Here is a 24,674-nt window from a genome sequence, read left to right as displayed (position 1 = left end):
GGAGACATGACTGTTTAGCTGACTGGTTAGCTAGCTGCAAACTATTGTCAGAGATGCTATCCGAGACTCGAGAGTGGGCGGAAAAATCACCAAAGATAATGTGCTGAATGTATTTATACCGCTTCCGCAGCAGGTCTGGGTTCATGCAAATCCTGAACATACCCCAAAACCCACCAGACTTGGAATGTACGTCACATCTGATGAGAGATTTAAATAGACAACATAATTGGATGTGGCCGTGGCCAAGGGAGTCTATAGTGCTGAAAATTCCCGCCTCCAACATGCACACACGTTTACAAAATTCGGTATGCATATGTATCATGATTGGACTGTGAAGAACGAGGCTGAGCACCATCAGTGTCTGACTCAGAGTCAGTTTCTGGCTCTGATGGTTCAAACAGGTCGGGCTGGGTCCGTCTGATGATGCTGTTAGCTTCCATTGTTACCCTAGGTTACGTCCTTGTACAGAACACGGAGGAGGCTCCTCCCTTCGTGGGCGGGGCTCCAGCGCCTCTAACTGACACGCCCCCAGCATTTCACAGCAGAGAGAAGTGCTTGTTTTTCCATGATTTTGAGACCTAATTTTACATACTTTGCAATTTTTTTAATCTTTCAAATTTGGCTCAGTGGTCAATGACACATGTTTCTGTGGTGTGACAAACTCATAACACAAATGTATTGCTTCTTTACAGGACTTCAAGGATTTCCTTCCTCATGGCGAAGCATCAATATGGACCGCACTGCCACACCCACCAGGTATGACGATCAGACCATCTTCAAGGTCTGAGGATGATACTGACTGAATGTGAAGACTGTGGTGTTAAATCTGTAGCAGGAGATCGTTAAAGTACGAGGCATGGAAATGAGGTGAAATCGTAACTTTGAAAGTAAATGGCCGGCTTTCCTTTTAGAGACATTTTTGTGTGTCTGTCCGCGATACATATGCATACCAAATTTCATTCATGTATTTGCGTGTAGGAGGCGGGGCTTGGATTTTGAAATACACCAGTAGGTGAGTCCCCTGGCCACGCCCACACCCAATGACGTTGAATTATTAAATCTTTCACCTGATGTGACGTACATACCAGGTTTGTTGAGTTTTGCTATATATTCATTAAACAATTTCAATGTTCTGGTTCTTCAACTCTGCAGTTCTATGAAGCAGAACCGTGACAGGTAATTGTGCCCGCCCCCTCCCATCAGACCCCTCCTCTCCACTGACGTCGTAAAAAACTAAACAAAAAATAAACTCATCATTGTCACTGTAATGATGTAACATAATAACTCCAAAAAATAACAAAAGTCATTAAATAACTTTTAATGTCGGCGCTTTACACCAAATCCCTTCTGATGACGCCATAATGATGTTCATTAATATCTGGCATGGCGGTCAGATATCCCCCAAGGTCGGAACAGCACCAGCTCTCATCAGCTCCCACCTGGATCCTGTCTACAGCTCTATAACCCTTCAGAATGTGACCCGACTGGGCTAGAAGTCGATCCTTGTGTGTGTTTTGCGTTTACACATCATCACGTGTCTCTCCTACAGCTCACTAAGGTCCATTTCTTCCTCAGCGGCGGCTGCTGTTGTGCCTGTACTGGTTGTCTCTCTCTGTTGCTCTCTGGCGCCCTCTGTTCCTGTTGCCTTCATTATCTTTCAGGAAGACACACCTGTCCAGGTGTGCTGCAATTACCTGACAGCATTTAAGGAGGATTGAGTGGAAGCCTCAGTCTGTCTGTAGCCACTGACCAGCTCACACTGACAGGAGATTTTTATCTGCTTACCTTTGTTCCCCCACATGTTGTCAGTCCTGGGTTTTATTTGTTTGGAGTTCAGTTTGGAGATCACCAGCAGTCCAGTTCTCGGTTTTTCTTTGGTACATTTAGGATTAGATGACTTCCTTTTCTGTTAGGTTAGGGGGGATAGCTGGGTGCGACGGCCCATTGCGTGGCTGGCCCAGTGATTTCCCCTTCTGTTTATTTCAGCTGGGATCTCCAACCTTTCTTTGACCATGCAGTTTTGTTTTCATCATGTAGTTGCTGTCTGAGCGTCCTTTTTAAATGTTACACCCTCTCTGTGAGCCTTTCTACAAGTATCATCTCTAATATTCAAACAGTCACTGCAACAAGAGAACTCTCCAACATTATCTTTCAATATTGGATCAAACTGCAGATCATTATGGACATCAGCTGTTTAAAAACAGAAGCAATGTGAAGCACAGATCTGATGCAGGAAGCCTAACAAACAGTGACTTTCACTGATCTGTCAGCTAAAGACAGAATCACACTCTGATTGGCTGGCTGGGAGGGGAGAGCTGCTGTCACTGGTTAATTAGGAGTCAGGGTCCACAGTGTGACACAGCTGATCTGAATCTGCTGCAATCAATCCAGAGGGACCTTGAGACTCAGCTGAAACTAAAACCTAGCAAGAACTTCACACTGGGACCGTGACGGGCTGGTACTGATGATCAAGGTCCAATATTCACTGTTTTTGGTGCACGAACTCCTGAGAGAAACATTTAGTTCTTTAGCTGCTAACTGCTCCGCTTTGTTCACCAGCTAGACGCTAAATGTGTCAGTGTGATTTTAGAGCCTCTTTTACCGACTGACTTTTTAAAATCTGCGTACAACAACGTGGACGAGAGCAGAGAGAGTGAACCAGAACATTAAAACTGTGGGTCACAGAATCAAAGTGAAGGGGGAAGTGTACGGAGTCAGAACACTGACAGTTCATTTAGACAGAAACACAACCTGAACCAACAAAGGAAACACTGAAACGTTTGGATGTGGAAAAGTTGTATTGGCACTGAAACAAATGACAGTGGAAATAAAACACCGACATTAAAAGTTATTTAATGACTTTTGATATATTATATTTCAGTGACAATGTCTTTGTTTAGTTTTTCACGATGTCAGTGGAGAGGCGGGGTCTGACGGGAGGGGGCGGGGTCTGACGTGAGGGGGCGGGGTCTGGTGTGAGGGGGCGGGGTCTGGTGTGAGGGGGTGGGGTCTGACGGGAGGGGGCGGGCACAACAACCTGTCACGGTTCTGCTTCATAGAACTGCAGAGTTGGAGGTGTTTCTCTGGGAGTTTGAGTCGATGAGCTCAACACACACCTGCTTTAAATGGCTCAAATAAATGACCTGAGATGAATGATGCATCTCTGGAACCACAAGAGAAGTGTGTGGAAGTACGAGAAACCAAAGAAGCCTGATACAATAAGAGGCAAGGTTCAACTCAAAATGCAAAAATAAGAAAACAACAAGATCCAAAAACACGACATGACGACAGCCGCCGGAAACGTCCGCTGAAACACGTCTCGGTCAAATGGACAGAGACTTGAATACACAGGCACACTGATGACTAGATGAACAGGTGAGGTGAGAGGGGAGGGAAGAGGACAGGTGAGGTGGGTGAGGAGGGAAGAGGACAGGTGAGGGGAGACTGGCTAACAAACAGGCTAAGATGATACAGACAGAGGGAGACAAACATGCAACAAGGAAGGGAAACATGGAGGAAGAACAGAAACACTGAAGAGACACACGAGGGCTAACGATCCAACACACAGAACATGACAGCTAGCATCACAACAAAAGTGGGAGTGGCTTGTTGCAGGTGGAAAAAATGAGACTTCTCCCTGTTTTGCAGCACATTTCTTATAGAAATCTGTAAACAGAGAAAAAGTCTATGAAAAATGAGATGAAAGGCACTTTGAGCCACATTTATTAGAATCCATTTTATTATTTAGCTTCTGAAGCCAAGTCGTTGTTGCTTCTCCCACCTCATCCACTGGTTCTGGAACCACTGTGACCCACTCATTTTTATTTCTCCTTCTATTCCTGAACCACTGTGCGACCTGTTTAGAAGAGACACAAAGGAAATGACACATTAGAATTCATGTCAATGCTGAGAGAACGGTTAATATTTGGGTATAATGGGTTCTGGACACAAGACTTTTGATGACATCATCCTGGGCTTTGATGACATCAAAACAAATCTATTAAGTTATTGAGCCATTTCAAACATGTTTGATATGGAATTATAGATTTAGACAATGTCATCAGCATACATGGAGGAAACCATGAAGGAACATTTCCACCTCTTAGTCAAGAATGTAGCAAAGTACAGTTACTCAAGTACAATTCTGACTTTTGGGGATCAGATTTGTTGTCTTTTTTTTTGTTTCTTCTTTGAATCTTTAAAATCAGAAACCTTTTTTCCATAGATGAGACATTTGAGACATTTGATTCATGAATAAAAGGAGTTAATCTGGAGGGACAGATCAGGTTATATGTGAGGGTGAAGGCCGGTGTACCTGCTTCACAGTCAGGTCGCTCTCTGCTGCGAGCTCTGTGCAGCGTTCCGGGGTTATATATAGAGTCCTATTATACTCCTCTGTGAGTATTTTAACTTGCGCGGAGGAGAACGGCCTTCTGGGCTCCCGCACAGCTGAAGGGAAACACAAAGGGAGTTTGATCAGATTATACGTGAGGGTGAAGGCCAGTGTACCTGCTTGGCCGTCAGCTTGCTCTCTGCTGCGAGCTCTGTGCAGCGGCTAGCTGTAACGTATAACGTTCTGTCATACTCCTCTGACAGGATTCTTATTTGCCTCGAGGAGAACGGCCTCCTGGGCTCCTGGACACTTGAAGGGAAACACAAAGGGAGTTTTGAGGTGTTCCTCCTCCTCTTCCTCCTCCTCCCCCCCGTCTTCCTCATCATCTGCTGCTGCATACTGTGGACCTAAAACGGATCCAATCAATCTTTATTTAAACCACAGATCATGAACAATGTAAAGCTCAGCAGGAAAGAGATTTTACTGAACACACACAAATCACTCTGGACTGAGTTTAAAGACCTGGTCTTCTACAGTCCAGTCAAAAGCTCCACTGAGACACCAAAACACCACAGAAGAAGAATCTAGAGAACCTCTGACCTCCTGATGCAGCTGCTGGTTCTCCAGGCGCAGCTCTGCAGGCACAAAACACAGAGGTCAAAGGTCGACATTACATCACCTGACGCACTCCATCTACTGAGATCAGCAGACACAGACAGAGTAAACCACAGACAGACAGAGTAGACAGACCTGCACTGGCAGAGCAGCAAGTTCACCCAGCAGGTCTCCTCTGTTCTGCACCTCCACTGGACCGACTTTCTCCTGCTTCTCCTTTAAAGACTTATCTTTGTGAACACACACACACACACACACACACACACACACACACACACACACACACACACACACACACACACACACACACACACACACACACACACACACACACACACACACACACACACACACACACACACACACACACACACACACACACACACACACACACACACACACACACACACACACACACACACACACACACACACACACACACACACACACACACACACACACACACACACACACACACACTATGATGTATATACGAGTGTATTCTCTGTCCTGCCTTTTTATCATATTGTTTCATTTTTACTGTTATTGTAATATTACTGTCCTTTGGCCGCTGTGACATTTCCTCATTTGCGGAACAAATAAAGTCATTGTGATTGTGCACATTGTCACAGCCTCATCTGTTCTGTGGGGAAATGTAGACCTGTCCCTTCAAATCAGCTGGAAATCAAACCTCAGCTCCACCACACATTGATCCATTACCAGTGATGTTGATAGGTTTTCAATGTAGTGAGTCCCCGGGACCCACAGGTGGTGAGTGGACTGGGTCCCTGGGAAATTCAATGGGTCCCGACTCCCCAGTTAAAAAAATGTATTTCTTTCTTATATTATTCTATTTCTTAAATTGTATTGAGTGTTAAACTCCTTTGATGGTGGTATGATACGGTTATAATAAACGGATATATTCATGTATGTTCAAAATGTATCTGAAATTAAACAAATTAAATTCCAAATCTGAAAAGTTTATTGTAAAACAACTGTCACAGTGTCATGACACATGACAGTCAAATCAAACAGCATTGTTGTAGCAGCATAAATGGCACCAAAATAAATTACTAAAATTCAGATAGTCTGCTGACCTGCAACAGGTTTTATCTTTTCATTTGGTGGCATTGTTACTTCTCCTTTTCCTGCTTACTCGAGAGAAAAGCGGGATCTCGTTGGAAGCGTGATGTATGCACAGACGCCGTTTGGGCATAACAAAATGGCGGCTGCCATTCAGTGTAGTTTTCATCACCACCACCGGATTATGTTTTATTTCATTACAGCACGTCCTCTAAACGTTAAAACATAATCGACTGAACGAGCACAGCATCTAGCAGTGGAAACTAGAGATGCACCGATCGATCGGCAACCGATCGCAATCGGCCGATAATGTCCCTATCAGTTTTGATCGGAGTTCTCAAAATAGATCACATCAGGCCGATCAGATGACGTTTAAGTATAAAGACAGGGCATTAACTGCATGCAGGGAGGGAATTTCATGGCCGCCGTTGCCCCGCGCCACAGCGGCCTCTGTGCCCCTGGCCCGGTCAGCGTAGCGAGCTTGCCTTTAATTACAGCCACCTGAGTGCACAGTAGTCACTCACAGTAACTTCAGTGAGTTCGCGGTTCCTGCAGGTGGAGTCTCATCATCACGATGATCTCACGTGAAAGCCTCTCAAACAGCAGCAGCGTCTCAAAACAGAAGAACGAAACTTACAGCACAGCGAGCGAGCTCAGCCGGTTTGATATGATACGTAACTGACTTATGTGGTAGGATTCAGTCCGGTAAAGTTGGAAATATATTCACAGATTCGAACTTCCCGGATCAATAACTCATAAGTGAAACCTTGTTAAAACACAAACGACGGCTCTTTCCTACCGTAGTGAGGAAGACAACGAGCTACAACCGTATTTTCATCTAAACGAGCGTCTGGACATTAACTCTGGTCTGTATGGTCAGCCAGCTGTGAGACGAGGGCGCAGGGACCGTCTACAAAGTGCAACACCGAAAAGAGAAACTACAAACAAATTCAATAACTTCACTATTATTCAGAGTGTAGTGTCACCAAAATCACTCCACACATCAGTGGTCTCCTGCTGTTATTCTACATTTTTTGTTTGGAAAAAATGTGCTTTGCCATAATTTTGGGGAATTTCTATTGTGAGAAATATTCAGTAACACTAATATTCAGTGAGGTGTCACAAAACTCACCTCACTCTAACCCTCCTTAACAAAAACTACTTTCTAATGTAACTTTAACTTGATATTGGTATAAAAAAAAATGTTTTAATACATAATCCATGTCTTATTATAAATTAGGATGTTATGGTATCAGTCTGAAAGGTAAATCAACACATTTTACTCAGTGGCCTTTGTGCCCTGTCATGTGGCCTTGGTGCCCCTAAATGATGAAATTCCCACCCTGACTGCATTCCCACTAGTAATCTACAGTTACTCTGTGTAAGCTGAGTCCAAGTTGTCTCTAAGAGTCTCTAGAGTGTGAAATATTGCACATTGCCTCAGCCTGCAATAAAACGGTGGTCAATTCATGAAACTTTCTCATCTCCTCATTTTTAAACTTAATAATACAACGTCAATGTTGTGTAAGAAGAATCATTAATTAAATATATGAAAGTTACACAAGACAACAATATAGAAGAATTTATGGATTTGACGCTGTGATCGGTGATCGGCAGATACTGCTTTCAGTGATCGGTGATCGGCCCCAAAAACCCTGATCGGTGCATCTCTAGTGGAAACGTGGGTTTATTTACTATGAAGTTCGTATCTTTAATTGTTGACATCAGAGGTGTAGCAAGCTTTTCAAAAGTGCGGGATGGATGTGGTGGTGGTGTTTTAAAACCATTTTGGGGGGGGGGGTGCTGGTATGTAACACTGTTACTGTGATGATAAATGACACTTGGATATTAAATCTGTGTCTATAATAACCACACCCTGACATGTAACTGTGACATCTGTCTTGATTCGTTTAATTATAATATTTATAATAGAAGCCTACTGCAACTGTACTTTTTCTTTTTTACCATTAAATGTCATTTTATACATGTTCATATTTTATAAAGTTCTGTCATGGAGTACATCACTGCCAACAGAAGAGAGAGCTGCTCACTGCCAGTTGCAGCTTCTTATCTTGATCTGCAGTCTTTGTTCATTTTTTTAAGTGATTGTTATTATTAGTACTTTATCAAAAATCACAGCTACATGTCAGGATGTGGTTATTATAGACAGATTAAATATTTAACTGTCATATGTCATCACAGTAACAGCGTTACATACATTAGCAGCTGTAAACACAAACACATTATAAACACATCATGTGGTTTGGTGTCGACCTGAATACTGAACGTATCAGGAGTAATCAACGTTTATAATCATCATCAGAAATAGAGAAATAATGGATAATTAAAGAATACTTACACTTCTAATTTACGTTATAGTGCAACGCAAAAAAATGGATTTTTACGCCCATTTTGAATTTTACTCGAATACAAATACTTTTCCCCCCTCAACAAATACAGATACAGATACCGGCGCCTTGCACAGCCCTAATGTACATACAGTTATGTCATCAGCATACAGGGAGGAAACCATGAAGGAACATTTCCACCTTGGCCACGAATGTAGCAAAGTACAGTTACTCAAGTACAATTCTGAGGTATTTTTACTTTACTTGTGTGTTTCCATCTTGTTCAAATATTCTTTAAAAAATGCTGAATATTTGATCCGATAGTCAGCTGACTCACAAACAGCTGTGATGGAATGTAGCCAAGTACAATTACTCAAGTACTGCACATACAGTTTGGAGGTACTTGTATTTCCATGTTCTGCTCATTCACACCTCCACAACATGTTGGAGACAGATGTTGGACTTTTATCTCCACTACATCTATTTGTTGTTTACTGTAATTACTTCTAGTTACAGTTACTTTGCAGACTACATGCTGCATCACAGCAACACATTCTTTATCAATGTACTTTATTGGCAGTCAGATCTGAATTGTCACCCACAGTATACAGTATGTACATACAGCTACTGTGTATAATACAGTCTTACTTTTGATACTGAAGTACATTTAATATCTGAAGCTTTAAGACTTTTCCTCAGCACTATTTGTATTGGTCACTTTCTCTTTGTTTCCATTTAATGCAGCTGGAGATCAAACCATTCCAGAGTTTTTGCCACTAGAAAAGTCAGACAGTGGGAAACGAGTAACGTCACAGTTGATCAATGTGCACTCTTTCCAGATGTGTGAGTCTTTGTAACATTAATGTTTCTAACACAATGTTTTAGAGCTGATTCAGGGGATCAGATTTGTTTTCATCCGTTTCTTTGAATCTGCAGATATAAAATCAGAAACCTTTTTTCCATAGATGAGACATTTGATTCATAAATAAAAGGAGTTAATCTGGAGGGACAGATCAGGTTATATGTGAGGGTGAAGGCCGGTGTACCTGCTTCACAGTCAGGTCGCTCTCTGCTGCGAGCTCTGTGCAGCGTTCCGGGGTGACATACAGTGTCCTGTCATACTCCTCTGTGAGTATTTTAACTTGCTCTGAGGAGAACGGCCTTCTGGGCTCCCGCACACCTGAAGGGAAACACAAAGGGAGTTTGAGGTGTTGTGCACATTTGATATGGAGGTAGATATGATAGATATTCTTCCTGTAGAACAGCTCTGACTTGGTGGTTCTAGCACGTCACCAACACTTTCAGAGCTGATCTGATCTGAATTAGCTCAGCACTCATTTGCTGAGCGGCCTCTCGTCACCTGTTGATCAGACCTGAAGGAGCTTTCTGACCAACAAACGACTCCAAAGACCCTGAAGTGGAATGCAGCGGAGCATCGTTAAAGCCTCTAACAAAAGAACAAGAGAGCAGATGTGTCCAGCTCTACGTAGGTCAGTGTGTCACAATCACTATTTCCTTATTTGTCCTGCAAATGGTGACATTTCTTCATCACATCAGCAGGACAGTAATATAACAATGACACCTTGTATTGTCATGTTCTATCAGTTCAACTTGATCGGGTGGGTCAGCTTAAGATGCTCCATTTTAAAAGGTTAGTTGGTGTTTTTTTGAAGTGTGGTCATATAAAGAACATATCTACAGTGGATCTGTTTCCTGCAGTAATCAGCGATCAGCGCAGCCTCAGTTTGGAGCAGCAGAGAGCCGCTCCAGCCCAGACGCTCAGCTTTGTACTGCAGTGAACGGGTCCAGAGAAAAAGAGAATTTAACCACCTGAAACAAGGCTCACCTGAAAACATCTACATCACTTCAAGTGTACGTTGTATACAGAGAATTCACATCGCCGTCAGACCGCCCTTTCTTTGGGCACTACATTTTCTCAACCGCAGCACCTCCGTATCCCTACGCAGCTACGCTAATGCGGAGGGATACGGAGAGTTCAGTTTGTTTGTATGTAAAGTAAACCTCTCGTCCAGCAGCTGGGCCTCGCGCTGCATGTCGCTGCTCGCAGATCACCTGTTGCCCAAGGTGTGTGTGTGTGTGTGTGTGCGTGTGTGTGTGTGTGTCGACCCGTTCACGGTGGAGTTAAGGACGTCCCGTAATTTATTCCCAGAACTGTTGGCAGCGTGATCACACTTGTTCTCTGTGTTTCCTGGACACACACATCCTCACACAATCAGTTCACACTCACCTTGTCCGCACCCAGGCAGGAAACACGTGGCGACATCAGTTCCGCCCTTAAAAAGGCTGTGACGCGCAGCTCCAGGGTCATGTGACCAGTAATAAAAATGTTTTATTACTTTAAAAGGAACCGCGGCTATGAAGACTTGTGGGCTCTAATAAGCCACAATTGTTCTCTTTACTAAAATATGCTGTTAGAAACACATAAAATATTGCCATTGATTTAAAAATCTAGAATATTTAGTACGTATTTTGACCTACGTCGGACGCCATGTTTTCCGCGCGCAATGCACTGTGGGGGCGATGACGTAGAGCGGCTGCACTTGGTAGAACAGCTAGCTAGCGTTTGTTGACGTGCGCACAGTGACCGTTATTCTAAAGTAAAGTGCCACATTGTGCTGCTTTTGGGTGCACTTTCCAGTGTCGGAACAACAAGGGGAGCGATGTGAGTTTCCACTGCTTTCCTACTGACAAGAAGAGGAGAAAGGAGCGGGAAGATGCCTGTGGACGGACACAACTTCACACAGATCCGCGGCTGTGTTCTCCACATTGTTCTCCTGATGCATTGGAGGCTTTTAGTCGAGCACAACTGCTGAAAGAGCTCGCCGGGTACAAACGAAGACTGAAACCAAATGCTTCTCCGCCCATTGTTCCACATCAGGAGCCTGAACGCCCGCGGGGAGCGAGTGACATGCTGGTTAAAAAGCGCCAAAGAGCAGAGACGCTGGATGCTCTCCCGAGCAGACAACCCGCTCCTGCAGTCGCCGCCTCTGTAACGTGAGGCGAACCATCGGACACGCCACTGGTCCCAGAGGAGGACGCTGATAATTCACCTCTTCAGCAGCCAGCTGAGCAGTCAGGAAGTGTAACAGTGTTACAGTGTTCTCCTCCTCAAATATGAGCGATGCTGCAGCCACTCGGACACATTCAGACACGTCAGATGCAGCTACAGGTACAGTGGCCAGCTGATGGGCACCGAGTTGTTACCATGGAGCAGCAGCTTCCACAGATAAACGGGAGTTGGATCATCAACAAGAAGAGGAGGACACTCGCTCCCTGGATCTGTTCCCTTCAGACCATGAATTTAGCGAGGACAGTCAGCCTCCTGATCCTGAATACAATGTAAGTTCATGTGAGCCCTCTCACAGCACCCAGGGATCACACGCTTCATCCACTGTCTGCCACTCAGAGAGAAGACACAAGACACTTTCTAGTTTCTGAGGAACACTTGAAACAACTGCTTGAGAAGTGTTTAAAGTGTGGTTCCCTGATGGCTCAGGAAGATGTGAAAGAGCTGCAAAATGAAGGATCACAGTTGACATCAGAGCTCACCTGTGCAGACGGCTGTAGCTACAGATGGCAGTCTCAGCTTCTCTGAGCGGGACCAAGGGGGAAGGAAACCTGCTTCTGAAGGCATCACTTTTCTTCACTGGCATCCATTTTGATCAATGTAAAGGTTTTTGTAATAACACGGACCTCAAAACAATATGTGAAGACACGTACACAACACTGAGGAAGACATGTGTGTTTCCTGTTGTTGAAAGAACAGAGTGCAGTCTGAACTAACATGAAATCACCAGAAGAAGAAGTTGTTCTCTGTGGAGATGGCCGCTGCCACTCAGCCAAGTACTGCACATACACTTTTTTACATGTGCAGAGTCAAAAGGTTGTGGACTTCAAGCTAGTAAGCTGCACCCAGGTTTCAAGCTCTAATACCATGGAGATTAGAGGCTTCAAGGAAGCTCTTCCAACTATGGAAGGAAATGGAGTGAAGGTGTCAACACTCTCCACTGACAGACATCCACACATTGTGAAGGAAATGAGGGTCTCCAATCCAGAAAAATGCCACCAATTTGATCCCTGGCATGTAGCAAAGGGAGTGTCAAAAAAGTTGTCTGCTGCAGCTAAAAGAAGGGAATGTGAAGGCGAGGAGATCGGATCCCATCCATCACAAACCATTTGTGGTGGAGCGCACAAACCTGTGGGGGCGATGCCGAGGTCCTGAAAGAGATGATGATGATACACCATGTGACCAACAGACACGACTGGCCAGGGAACAGACACTATCACCGCTGTGCTCACGAGCCCCTCGATGAGACGAGCCAGAGAAGCAAGCTGTGGTTACAGCCGGGATCTGAAGGCCACCGAGCACTTGTGAAGACTGTTAAAGACGAGCGGCTTTTGAAAGATCTGGCTCATCTGACAAAGTGCATCCACACAACATCACTAGAGGTATGTTCAAGTACAGAAATGTTGCAGAAGGTTTCACACTAACACAATGTGGAAGTGGTTTTAAGGCAGGATGTGACTCACTGTCATCTGTTTTTCTTTATGCAAATTAGTTTCAGGTATTCCACTCCATGTACCTGAAATAGCTTCCAGAGAGAAGACATGTGGGATATGACGTGATGATCCATGCCTCCATGCTTGCTGCTCTGGATCATAACAACAATGCAGTCAGGGAACAGGTGGGTGAACTATCATTATTTCTCTCCTTTGTGTCACTGGATGTTATGTAAAATATTGGATCTGGCTACCTGATCACCTGAAACTTATTGCAATCGTTACCACTTCTAAGAAAGCAACTCAATCCTGGTTAATTCAGCAACAAACCAGGCTGGTGTTCCAGAAAGTAGGTTGAACACACTCTTGAGTCTAAATAAAGCAACAGGTAAATAAAGGGCAGAGCCACCATTTTAATCCAGTGGAGTAATGCATATGTGTGCAGACGGTGCACGGGCTGAGTCAGAGCAGAGAAACACTCACCAAGTGAACCATTTTTATTCACTGTTGTCCATTCATTCATTTACCAGACTTACATTACTGGGCTAATAGATTATAAAGTGGTGGAATCGGACTGTGATTGCATCACATTTTAAATATATTTGTAAAGCTTTAATCTGATGGGGACACGTCCCTGTGGTAACGTTTAGTTTCTGTGGTTATGTTTAGGGCTGCAGCTATCGATTCTTTCTGTAATCGATTAATCTAGCACTTTATCGATCAATTAATCGAGTAATCAGACATTTATTTTATTTTGCGTTTGTAAACAACCAAAACAAATAATGCATAACCAAAATGATGTGGCTGTAAAATGATCAAGCATTTCTCAAAAAAACAGAGGTATTCATTCCAACTATAAAATATCAAGCCAAACAGGTACACAATGTGTCCAATTTATAAAAATAAATGTAAATAAAACAATTAAATAAATTATAAATAAGACTTTTTCAGTCTTCAGTCCCCAAATCCATGATAACCAAACTAATCCGCCAATCACAAGGAGGCAAATACACTGTGTGGGAAGACTAGAGTCCTACCTACTCCACATTATACGTGTCCTCCTGGAACAGAAACTTATCCTGAACTGTCAGGAATCATTTCAAAGTGACACAGACACATTGGATTAGCCGGTGGAGGCGGTGTAATGCACTCAAACAGAGTTTATAATCACAAAACAGCCAATGTAGCACGTAATTCATGATCATGTCTGTAGAAAGTGATGTTTATTTCTGCTCTTCTTCTTCGGCTGTTTCAGTGAGTTTTGGGCGCAGAGTGATGAGACGTGTACCGTTGAAATTTGTAGAGTCCCAGCTTTCATATGACATGCTGTATGTAGCATTAGCATGAAGTAGCGTAATCGCTAACGCTGATTTTTCGGACATGCGCTATTAGCGTGTTTTTTCTACGTGCTCCTTTAGTTGCTTGGTGTTGGAATTGAGTTTTCATTTAGGTGAAAATGATTATCATGAACGTTTAGCCGAGCTTCTTCCCGTTAAGTTGGTGTGCTGCATTAATATGTTGCTACATGGTTAGCATGCTCGCATGTATAATGCAACATGCGCAGCTCGGGTTGAAGAGGTTAAAAACATCAAAGCTGAACATCATATCTAGTCAAACCGCATCACGACATCACTACAAATACAGAGCTAAAATGTGCCAGCCAGCTAAATTCAACATGTATGGTCTGCTTCCTGAACAACGTGTGGAACAATCAGATAGATAGATAGATAGATAGATAGATAGATAGATAGATAGATAGATAGAGATATAGAGAGATAGAGATATAGAGATATAGAGATATATATAGAGAGATATAGAGATATATATAGAGAGATATAGAGATATATATATAGAGATATATATAGAGAGATATAGAGATATATATATAGAGATAGATATATATATAGATAGATATAGATAGATATATAGATATATATATATATAGAGATATAGATATATATAGATAGATATATAGATATATATATATATAGATATTTCAGATTTGTTATAATCTCTGAGGGTGAGTGAGCTTTTTGTTCTACCTGCATATAAGGTGTTTACCAAGTACTGCCTTAAAAACTTATTGTTACATTTTTCATTTACGAGGTCTAAATCATCTATCTTCACTTTGTGTAAATTTGGAGTTGGTATGTTCCAAATATTATTCCTTATCGATTGGAGAAAGACTCTTGGTACATTCTGTGATCCCACTGGAACAACTTGTGTCATATTTAGCATTAAAATCATTCAGTTCAAGTATATTTCCATTTCCATCCATTATGTGTATAACTGACCACATTTGTTTTGTCATCCAGTCCTCCATAAACATCGACCTCCCTCGACTCAATATCACCCTATTGTTCCACAATGGGACATTATGGGGGCTGAAATTATGTTTGAACATCATTTTCCAATTTAACAGAACCTGTTGGTGAAATTTGGACAGTTTTATGGGCAGTTTGGATATTTCAAAATCACATACTAATAGAAACTCAATACCTCCAACTCTGCTGAAAACAAGAGAAGGTATTGAGAACCAAATCTCATCATCATTTCTTGAGAAGGATCGGAGCCATTTGATCTTTAATATTCCATTCATGATTTCATATGAAGTTGAAATTTGTTCTATTTATTTCTTTTATAAATCTTGGTGGGATGGCCAGGGAATATGCTGGATAGATTAATCTGGATAATGATTCAACCTTGGTTAACATCGTCCTACCGAATAGCGTTAAATCCCTTTGCAGCCAATTGTTTAAAGTTTTTTTGCATTTGTCAATGGTATTTTGAATATTCTTTTTTTCACTAGCTTCTGCACATTTAGTTATCCCAATTCCCAGATATTTGATCTCATTTTTAACAGGTATATTATACAGTGAAGAATCAGAACAGCTACATTAAATCTAAAGTATAACGCATGTGTTGGAACCAATGTGTGGTGGAGCTGAGGTTTGATTTCCAGCTGATTTGAAGGGACAGGTCTACATTTCCCCACAGAACAGATGAGGCTGTGACAATGTGCACAATCACAATGACTTTATCTGTTCCGCAAATGAGGAAATGTCACGGCGGCCAAAGGACAGTAATATTACAATAACAGTAAAAATGAAACAATATGATAAAAAGGCAGGACAGAGAATACACTCGTATATACATCATTGTGTGTGTGTGTGTGTGTGTGTGTGTGTGTGTGTGTGTGTGTGTGTGTGTGTGTGTGTGTGTGTTCACAAAGATGATGGAGTCTTTAAAGGAGAAGCAGGAGAAAGTCGGTCCAGTGGAGGTGCAGAACAGAGGAGACCTGCTGGGTGAACTTGCTGCTCTGCCAGTGCAGGTCTGTCTGTGGTTTACTCTGTCTGTCTGTGGTTTACTCTGTCTGTGGTTTACTCTGTCTGTCTGTCTGTCTGTGGTTTACTCTGTCTGTGGTTTACTCTGTCTGTCCGTCTGTGGTTTACTCCGTCTGTCCGTCTGTGGTTTACTCTGTCTGTCTGTGGTTTACTCTGTCTGTGGTTTACTCTGTCTGTCTGTGGTTTACTCTGTCTGTGGTTTACTCTGTCTGTCCGTCTGTGGTTTACTCCGTCTGTGGTTTACTCTGTCTGTCCGTCTGTGGTTTACTCCGTCTGTCCGTCTGTGGTTTACTCTGTCTGTCTGTGGTTTACTCTGTCTGTGGTTTACTCTGTCTGTCTGTGGTTTACTCTGTCTGTGGTTTACTCTGTCTGTGGTTTACTCTGTCTGTCTGTGGTTTACTCTGTCTGTGGTTTACTCTGTCTGTCTGTGGTTTACTCTGTCTGTGGTTTACTCTGTCTGTCTGTGGTTTACTCTGTCTGTGGTTTACTCTGTCTGTCTGTGGTTTACTCTGTCTGTCCGTCTGTGGTTTACTCTGTGTCTGTCTGTGGTTTACTCTGTCTGTGGTTTACTCTGTCTGTCTGTGGTTTACTCTGTCTGTGGTTTACTCTGTCTGTCCGTCTGTGGTTTACTCCGTCTGTGGTTTACTCTGTCTGTCCGTCTGTGGTTTACTCCGTCTGTCCGTCTGTGGTTTACTCTGTCTGTCTGTGGTTTACTCTGTCTGTGGTTTACTCTGTCTGTCTGTGGTTTACTCTGTCTGTGGTTTACTCTGTCTGTCTGTGGTTTACTCTGTCTGTCTGTGGTTTACTCTGTCTGTCCGTCTGTGGTTTACTCTGTGTCTGTCTGTGGTTTACTCTGTCTGTGGTTTACTCTGTCTGTCTGTGGTTTACTCTGTCTGTGGTTTACTCTGTCTGTCCGTCTGTGGTTTACTCTGTCTGTGGTTTACTCTGTCTGTCCGTCTGTGGTTTACTCCGTCTGTCCGTCTGTGGTTTACTCTGTCTGTCTGTGGTTTACTCTGTCTGTGGTTTACTCTGTCTGTCTGTGGTTTACTCTGTCTGTGGTTTACTCTGTCTGTGGTTTACTCTGTCTGTGGTTTACTCTGTCTGTGGTTTACTCTGTGTCTGTCTGTGGTTTACTCTGTCTGTGGTTTACTCTGTCTGTCCGTCTGTGGTTTACTCTGTGTCTGTCTGTGGTTTACTCCGTCTGTGGTTTACTCTGTCTGTGGTTTACTCTGTCTGTCTGTCTGTGGTTTACTCTGTCTGTCCGTCTGTGGTTTACTCTGTCTGTGGTTTACTCTGTCTGTGGTTTACTCTGTCTGTGGTTTACTCCGTCCGTCTGTGGTTTACTCCGTCCGTCTGTGGTTTACTCCGTCCGTCTGTGGTTTACTCTGTCTGTGGTTTACTCTGTCCGTCCGTCCGTCTGTGGTTTACTCCGTCCGTCTGTGGTTTACTCCGTCCGTCTGTGGTTTACTCCGTCCGTCTGTGGTTTACTCTGTCTGTCTGTGGTTTACTCTGTCTGTGGTTTACTCTGTCTGTCTGTGGTTTACTCTGTCTGTGGTTTACTCTGTCTGTGGTTTACTCTGTCTGTCTGTGGTTTACTCTGTCTGTCCGTCTGTGGTTTACTCTGTGTCTGTCTGTGGTTTACTCTGTCTGTGGTTTACTCTGTCTGTCTGTGGTTTACTCTGTCTGTGGTTTACTCTGTCTGTCCGTCTGTGGTTTACTCTGTCTGTGGTTTACTCTGTCTGTCCGTCTGTGGTTTACTCCGTCTGTCCGTCTGTGGTTTACTCTGTCTGTCTGTGGTTTACTCTGTCTGTGGTTTACTCTGTCTGTCTGTGGTTTACTCTGTCTGTGGTTTACTCTGTCTGTCTGTGGTTTACTCTGTCTGTCTGTGGTTTACTCTGTCTGTGGTTTACTCTGTGTCTGTCTGTGGTTTACTCTGTCTGTGGTTTACTCTGTGTCTGTCTGTGGTTTACTCTGTCTGTGGTTTACTCTGTCTGTCCGTCTGTGGTTTACTCTGTGTCTGTCTGTGGTTTACTCCGTCTGTGGTTTACTCTGTCTGTGGTTTACTCTGTCTGTCTGTCTGTGGTTTACTCTGTCTGTCCGTCTGTGGTTTACTCTGTCTGTGGTTTACTCTGTCTGTCTGTCTGTGGTTTACTCTGTCTGTCCGTCTGTGGTTTACTCTGTCTGTGGTTTACTCTGTCTGTGGTTTACTCCGTCTGTGGTTTACTCCGTCCGTCTGTGGTTTACTCCGTCCGTCTGTGGTTTACTCTGTCTGTGGTTTACTCTGTCCGTCCGTCCGTGGTTTACTCCGTCCGTCTGTGGTTTACTCCGTCCGTCTGTGGTTTACTCTGTCCGTCTGTGGTTTACTCCGTCCGTCTGTGGTTTACTCTGTCTGTCTGTGGTTTACTCTGTCTGTGGTTTACTCTGTCCGTCCGTCCGTCTGTCTGTGGTTTACTCTGTCTGTCTGTGGTAGGGGTGGGTGAGGGATATTGTTTGCGATTGCTGTTGGAGTTATTCAAATTTATAAATATGGTTATGAAATACCGTAAGTAACAAAATAAATACATGCTTCAACAAATAGTTGCACGAGTTCAGCTTGGACTAATAATGTGTATCACTGAGATAATCTCACACACATTTTAACTATAAAATATCTTATTATTGTTTACAATTGTTTTGAAGACAAATTCATTAACTTCGGGCTTCACGTCACATGTTTACACCTACCTCTGAGGGGCTTCTGGAAAAGGAGGAATGTTATGCCTCCGTTTTAGAAAGCCGATCACAGCAGCTATCACATATCACCTAGCCAAGATACGGACCCAATACACACTGTACAACATGAGGGATTAAAGGATGCCCTCTCATCTTGGAGACTATTTTTTTTTTTTTTGTAAAAATCATTTCTCATCCAATGAAAACATCGTAGTATGGCAGAGGCATAGTAGTATGCCTCTGTCATACTACTATGTTGTTTTGTTCTGTTCAAGTTCATCAGTGCAATAAACATGTTGTGAAAAAATTTGTGCCAGAGAATCGTGATCTCAATTCTGAGCAAAAAAATTGTGATTCACATTTTTTCCAGAATCGTGCAGCCCTACTCCACGACTGGGAGAGTGCTGCCCGACCCAATCAGAACCGGGTCACCAATAGGTAGCCTCTAAACATCATTGTAATGTAAAACTGTGGGGACTCTGCCGCGGCGCTGTCCAGGTTGATGACCCTCCTGCCGGTTAGCTAGGAGCAGCTACGGAGCTGTCCAGAGTGCTTAGTGGTCCCGCCTTATTTATATTAAACATGTGTTGAATAAAGAGTATCATGGATTAAACTGAGTTTGATTGCTGGCTGTTTGTATGCTTTTCTGCCCAACAGATCATAATGTATGAAATTACACCAAATAACACCCTTATTTTGCACATACATTTGATTGACACATCTATAAGAGGACCATGTTATTTTTATATATCAATAGTATGTTTGCTATCCATCCATCAGCTGCAATCAGTAACTCAAGTCCTCAGATGAAAACCCATAAAAGTTACTGTTAAGTATTAATCTGAATTTGGAACTTTACTGTCCTACTTTTTTCATTGATTGATTTCTGGATCAAAAACACATAAGACGGTTGTAGGAGCCAAAATGTGCATCTGTTCTGAATTGTTCACTTTTGTTTAGGCAGCGCACATTATCATTATTGTTTTTTGTTTTGTCATCTTGTTATGATTTCAGGTAAGAGGAAGTGGGTTTGGCCTCCACATTATTTCACCTGCACAGTTTGTTCGCGGGTACGCTAGTAGACAAAGAAGGCTGAGTGACTCTTTGACCGTAATTTTTTTGTAACTTTGGCCATCATTTTTCTACTTGATTTTGACCATAACTTTTGTTAATAAACTCAAGAAACTTATCTGGAATTGGACTAAAGTTTTTCATTCAACGAGACACAGAAAGGAGCCTGCTTTGCCTATAAGCGGATTATTATTAAATTAAATAAGACGCTACAACGGTAATCCAAAAGGATGACATGCAAAAGTGTCAGACTTATTTCCAGCATGGTCCTTGGTGTTACACATAAAACAACTAAACAAGAGGCAGACACAACACAGAACACAAGAACTTCAGGCCATGTTTGTCATTTAATACAGTGGACTGAGGGTTGTGTTAGTTTACCTGTGCACACAGTAGGCTATACTGCACAATTACATTCTTACAGTTTAAGGCAAACAGCTTGTAGCATTATTTCATAAATGAATAGTAAGGTTCTTTTTTAAATGAATGCTCTGGTTGCAGGTCTTACAGATATGCCTCATATCGTCAGTTTACATGGCGGATGCACGGCAGACGAGGGAGAAGAATCCGCAGAGTCATTCCTGCATGTGCAGTTAACAAAATAAGAAATGTCTACCCAGAACCAAGTGGAATCTATACAGGGTTTAAGGATGGAGATATTGATGATACAGAAGTAGATGAATCATGGAGATATTTCAATAACTGTGAAACACTTGAACATTTGAATGCATTTCATCAGGAGCACTTTCATTTCCTGCAATGTTTAAACTACTTTTCTGTTTCAGTCATGCAGGGTTCAGCTAAATCGGCTAGAATACAAAACTGTTGATGGTTTAAAAGAAAATGTTTTGACAAAATGACAGTAAATCTGTTTTATGCTGTTTGGAATATGCTGTTGAACACAGACCCCTTGACTAGAATGTAAAATGAAAGTCAATGTGGATGTAAAAAATGCTGGTGTGCACATCATGTGTTTGTAATGATGCTTGAACTACTTGAAACGTGAGGACTGCTGTGTTTGAACAATGATCTGTGATCTGGGCAGTCTGTCTTGTGGAGCCATGATCTGAGTTTGAGTCTCTCTCATGTCCATGCCCTGGTTTGAATCTGACACAGAGGAGAGAACAGCTGCCACCAGAGCCTTCATGTATCCACAGTCCTTCTGAACAGACACTGGTCTTGCTCTGAATCTCTCGTGGACTTGGCTCCATGAGATTCTGAACTTGGGTTCACCGACACTCTCCCCATCTTGGTAAACAGCCTGTTCAAAAACAGAAACGTGGAAATAGCTTAAAAATGTATATAGGAGCATTATGAGATTTCTTGTGGCAGTTTGCCCTTGATTTCTGACACTGAGATTGGTTTTAGTTGTATGGTTTATTTGATAGGGACAGATACAAACACAGACAGACTGAAAACAGCTTTCCCATACAAGTATCACTGTATTTATGCTAAACTGCAACACCTGTCCCTAGAGGGGCTGTTGTAAAATAATAATAATAAATGATTAAAAAGCAAGAGATAAAAAGAAGGATGAACTTGGCAAAAAGACAGACTACAATTAAACACACATATTGTAACATAACTAGGGCTGAAACGATTCATCGAGTTACTCGATTAACTCGATTATAAAAATTCCTCGAGGCCAAAACTCTGCCTCGAAGCCTCGTTAAATTCCTATGACGCGCAGGGATCTGATTGTTCCACACGTTGTTCAGGAAGCACACCAGTGCGTCATACATGTTGAATTTAGCTGGCTGGCACAATTTAGCTCTGTATTTGTAGTGATGTGATGCGGTTTGACTAGATATGATGTTTAGCTTTGATGTTTTTAACCTCTTCAACCCGAGCTGCGCATGTTGCATTATACACCCTATAAGAGCATGCTAACCATGTAGCAACATATTAATGCAGCACACCAACTTAATGGAAAGAAGCTCGGCTAAACGCTCATGATAATCATTTTCACCTAAATGAAAACTCAATTCCAACACCAAGCAACTAAAGGAGCATGTAGAAAAAACACGCTAATAGCGCATGTCCGAAAAATCAGCGTTAGCGATTACGCTACTTCATGCTAATGCTACATACAGCATGTCATATGAAAGCTGGGACTCTACAAATTTCAACGGTACACGTCTCATCACTCTGCGCCCAAAACTCACTAAAACAGCCGAAGAAGAGCAAAAATAAACATCACTTTCTACAGACATGATCATGAATTACGTGCTACATTGGCTGTTTTGTGATTATAAACTCTGTTTGAGTGCATTACACCGCCTCCACCGGCTAATCCAATGTGACTGTGTCACTTTGAAATGATTCCTGACAGTTCAGGATAAGTTTTGGTTCCAGGAGGACACGTATAGTGTGGAGTAGGTAGGACTCTAGTCTTCCCACACAGTGTATCTGCCTCCTTGTGATTGGCGGATTAGTTTGGTTATCATGGATTTGGGGACTGAAGACTGAAAAAGTCGTATTTATAATTTATTTTATTTATTTAATTGTTTTATTTACATTTATTTTTATAAATTGGACACATTGTGTACCTGTTTGGCTTGATATTTTATAGTTGGAATGAATACGTCTGTTTTTTTTAGAAATGCTTGATCATTTTACAGCCACATCATTTTGGTTATGCATTATTTGTTTTGGTTGTTTACAAATGCAAAAAAAAATAAATGTCTGATTACTCGATTAATTGATCGATAAAGTGCTAGATTAATCGATTACAGAAAGAATCGATAGCTGCAGCCCTAAACATAACCACAGAAACTAAACGTTACCACAGGGACGTGTCCCCATCAGATTAAAGCTTTACAAATATATTTAAAATGTGATGCAATCACAGTCCGATTCCACCACTTTATAATCTATTAGCCCAGTAATGTAAGTCTGGTAAATGAATGAACGGACAACAGTGAATAAAAATGGTTCACTTGGTGAGTGTTTCTCTGCTCTGACTCAGCCCGTGCACCGTCTGCACACATATGCATTACTCCACTGGATTAAAATGGTGGCTCTGCCCTTTATTTACCTGTTGCTTTATTTAGACTCAAGAGTGTGTTCAACCTACTTTCTGGAACACCAGCCTGGTTTGTTGCTGAATTAACCAGGATTGAGTTGCTTTCTTAGAAGTGGTAACGATTGCAATAAGTTTCAGGTGATCAGGTAGCCAGATCCAATATTTTACATAACATCCAGTGACACAAAGGAGAGAAATAATGATAGTTCACCCACCTGTTCCCTGACTGCATTGTTGTTATGATCCAGAGCAGCAAGCATGGAGGCATGGATCATCACGTCATATCCCACATGTCTTCTCTCTGGAAGCTATTTCAGGTACATGGAGTGGAATACCTGAAACTAATTTGCATGAAGAAAAACAGATGACAGTGAGTCACATCCTGCCTTAAAACCACTTCCACATTGTGTTAGTGTGAAACCTTCTGCAACATTTCTGTACTTGAACATACCTCTAGTGATGTTGTGTGGATGCACTTTGTCAGATGAGCCAGATCTTTCAAAAGCCGCTCGTCTTTAACAGTCTTCACAAGTGCTCGGTGGCCTTCAGATCCCGGCTGTAACCACAGCTTGCTTCTCTGGCTCGTCTCATCGAGGGGCTCGTGAGCACAGCGGTGATAGTGTCTGTTCCCTGGCCAGTCGTGTCTGTTGGTCACATGGTGTATCATCATCTTCTCTTTCAGGACCTCGGCATCGCCCCCACAGGTTTGTGCGCTCCACCACAAATGGTTTGTGATGGATGGGATCCGATCTCCTCGGCCTTCACATTCCTTCTTTTAGCTGCAGCAGACAACTTTTTTGACACTCCCTTTGCTACATGCCAGGGATCAAATTGGTGGCATTTTTCTGGATTGGAGACCCTCATTTCCTTCACAATGTGTGGATGTCTGTCAGTGGAGAGTGTTGACACCTTCACTCCATTTCCTTCCATAGTTGGAAGAGCTTCCTTAAAGCCTCTAATCTCCATGGTATTAGAGCTTGAAACCTGGGTGCAGCTTACTAGCTTGAAGTCCACAACCTTTTGACTCTGCACATGTAAAAAAGTGTATGTGCAGTACTTGGCTGAGTGGCAGCGGCCATCTCCACAGAGAACAACTTCTTCTTCTGGTGATTTCATGTTAGTTCAGACTGCACTCTGTTCTTTCAACAACAGGAAACACACATGTCTTCCTCAGTGTTGTGTACGTGTCTTCACATATTGTTTTGAGGTCCGTGTTATTACAAAAACCTTTACATTGATCAAAATGGATGCCAGTGAAGAAAAGTGATGCCTTCAGAAGCAGGTTTCCTTCCCCCTTGGTCCCGCTCAGAGAAGCTGAGACTGCCATCTGTAGCTACAGCCGTCTGCACAGGTGAGCTCTGATGTCAACTGTGATCCTTCATTTTGCAGCTCTTTCACATCTTCCTGAGCCATCAGGGAACCACACTTTAAACACTTCTCAAGCAGTTGTTTCAAGTGTTCCTCAGAAACTAGAAAGTGTCTTGTGTCTTCTCTCTGAGTGGCAGACAGTGGATGAAGCGTGTGATCCCTGGGTGCTGTGAGAGGGCTCACATGTACTTACATTGTATTCAGGATCAGGAGGCTGACTGTCCTCGCTAAATTCATGGTCTGAAGGGAACAGA

The 24,674-nt window shown here is 42.6% G+C and overlaps 3 long non-coding RNA genes across 6 annotated transcripts; 1 reads left to right on the top strand and 2 right to left on the bottom strand.

The window, feature by feature from the left end:
* Window positions 1-3,406: 3,406 nt before the first annotated feature.
* LOC115577602 (uncharacterized) lies at window positions 3,407-10,948 on the bottom strand. Of its 4 annotated transcripts, none has more exons than XR_003983226.1 (6): window positions 10,628-10,948; window positions 9,426-9,559; window positions 5,084-5,178; window positions 4,316-4,968; window positions 3,782-3,856; window positions 3,407-3,666 (listed from the first exon to the last, which is right to left on the bottom strand). It is a non-coding gene; the product is annotated as an uncharacterized LOC115577602 (long non-coding RNA). The 4 variants fall into 4 exon arrangements; XR_003983225.1 differs by having other exon boundaries at window positions 3,407-3,856; window positions 4,316-4,740; window positions 4,856-4,968; window positions 10,628-10,946; XR_003983227.1 differs by having other exon boundaries at window positions 3,407-3,856; window positions 4,316-4,740; window positions 4,934-4,968; window positions 10,628-10,946.
* LOC115577604 (uncharacterized) lies at window positions 10,931-19,574 on the top strand. The gene is made up of 4 exons (XR_003983228.1): window positions 10,931-12,849; window positions 12,960-13,085; window positions 16,133-16,231; window positions 19,327-19,574. It is a non-coding gene; the product is annotated as an uncharacterized LOC115577604 (long non-coding RNA).
* A 781-nt stretch (window positions 19,575-20,355) lies between these two features.
* Window positions 20,356-24,600, bottom strand: LOC115577605 (uncharacterized). The gene is made up of 3 exons (XR_003983229.1): window positions 23,504-24,600; window positions 23,268-23,393; window positions 20,356-21,288 (listed from the first exon to the last, which is right to left on the bottom strand). It is a non-coding gene; the product is annotated as an uncharacterized LOC115577605 (long non-coding RNA).
* Between the last annotated feature and the right edge of the window lie 74 nt (window positions 24,601-24,674).

Source organism: Sparus aurata, unplaced genomic scaffold (genome assembly GCF_900880675.1).
Source record: "Sparus aurata unplaced genomic scaffold, fSpaAur1.1, whole genome shotgun sequence".
Taxonomy (NCBI): Eukaryota; Metazoa; Chordata; class Actinopteri; order Spariformes; family Sparidae; genus Sparus; species Sparus aurata.
This window is presented reverse-complemented; position numbering and strand designations above follow the sequence as displayed.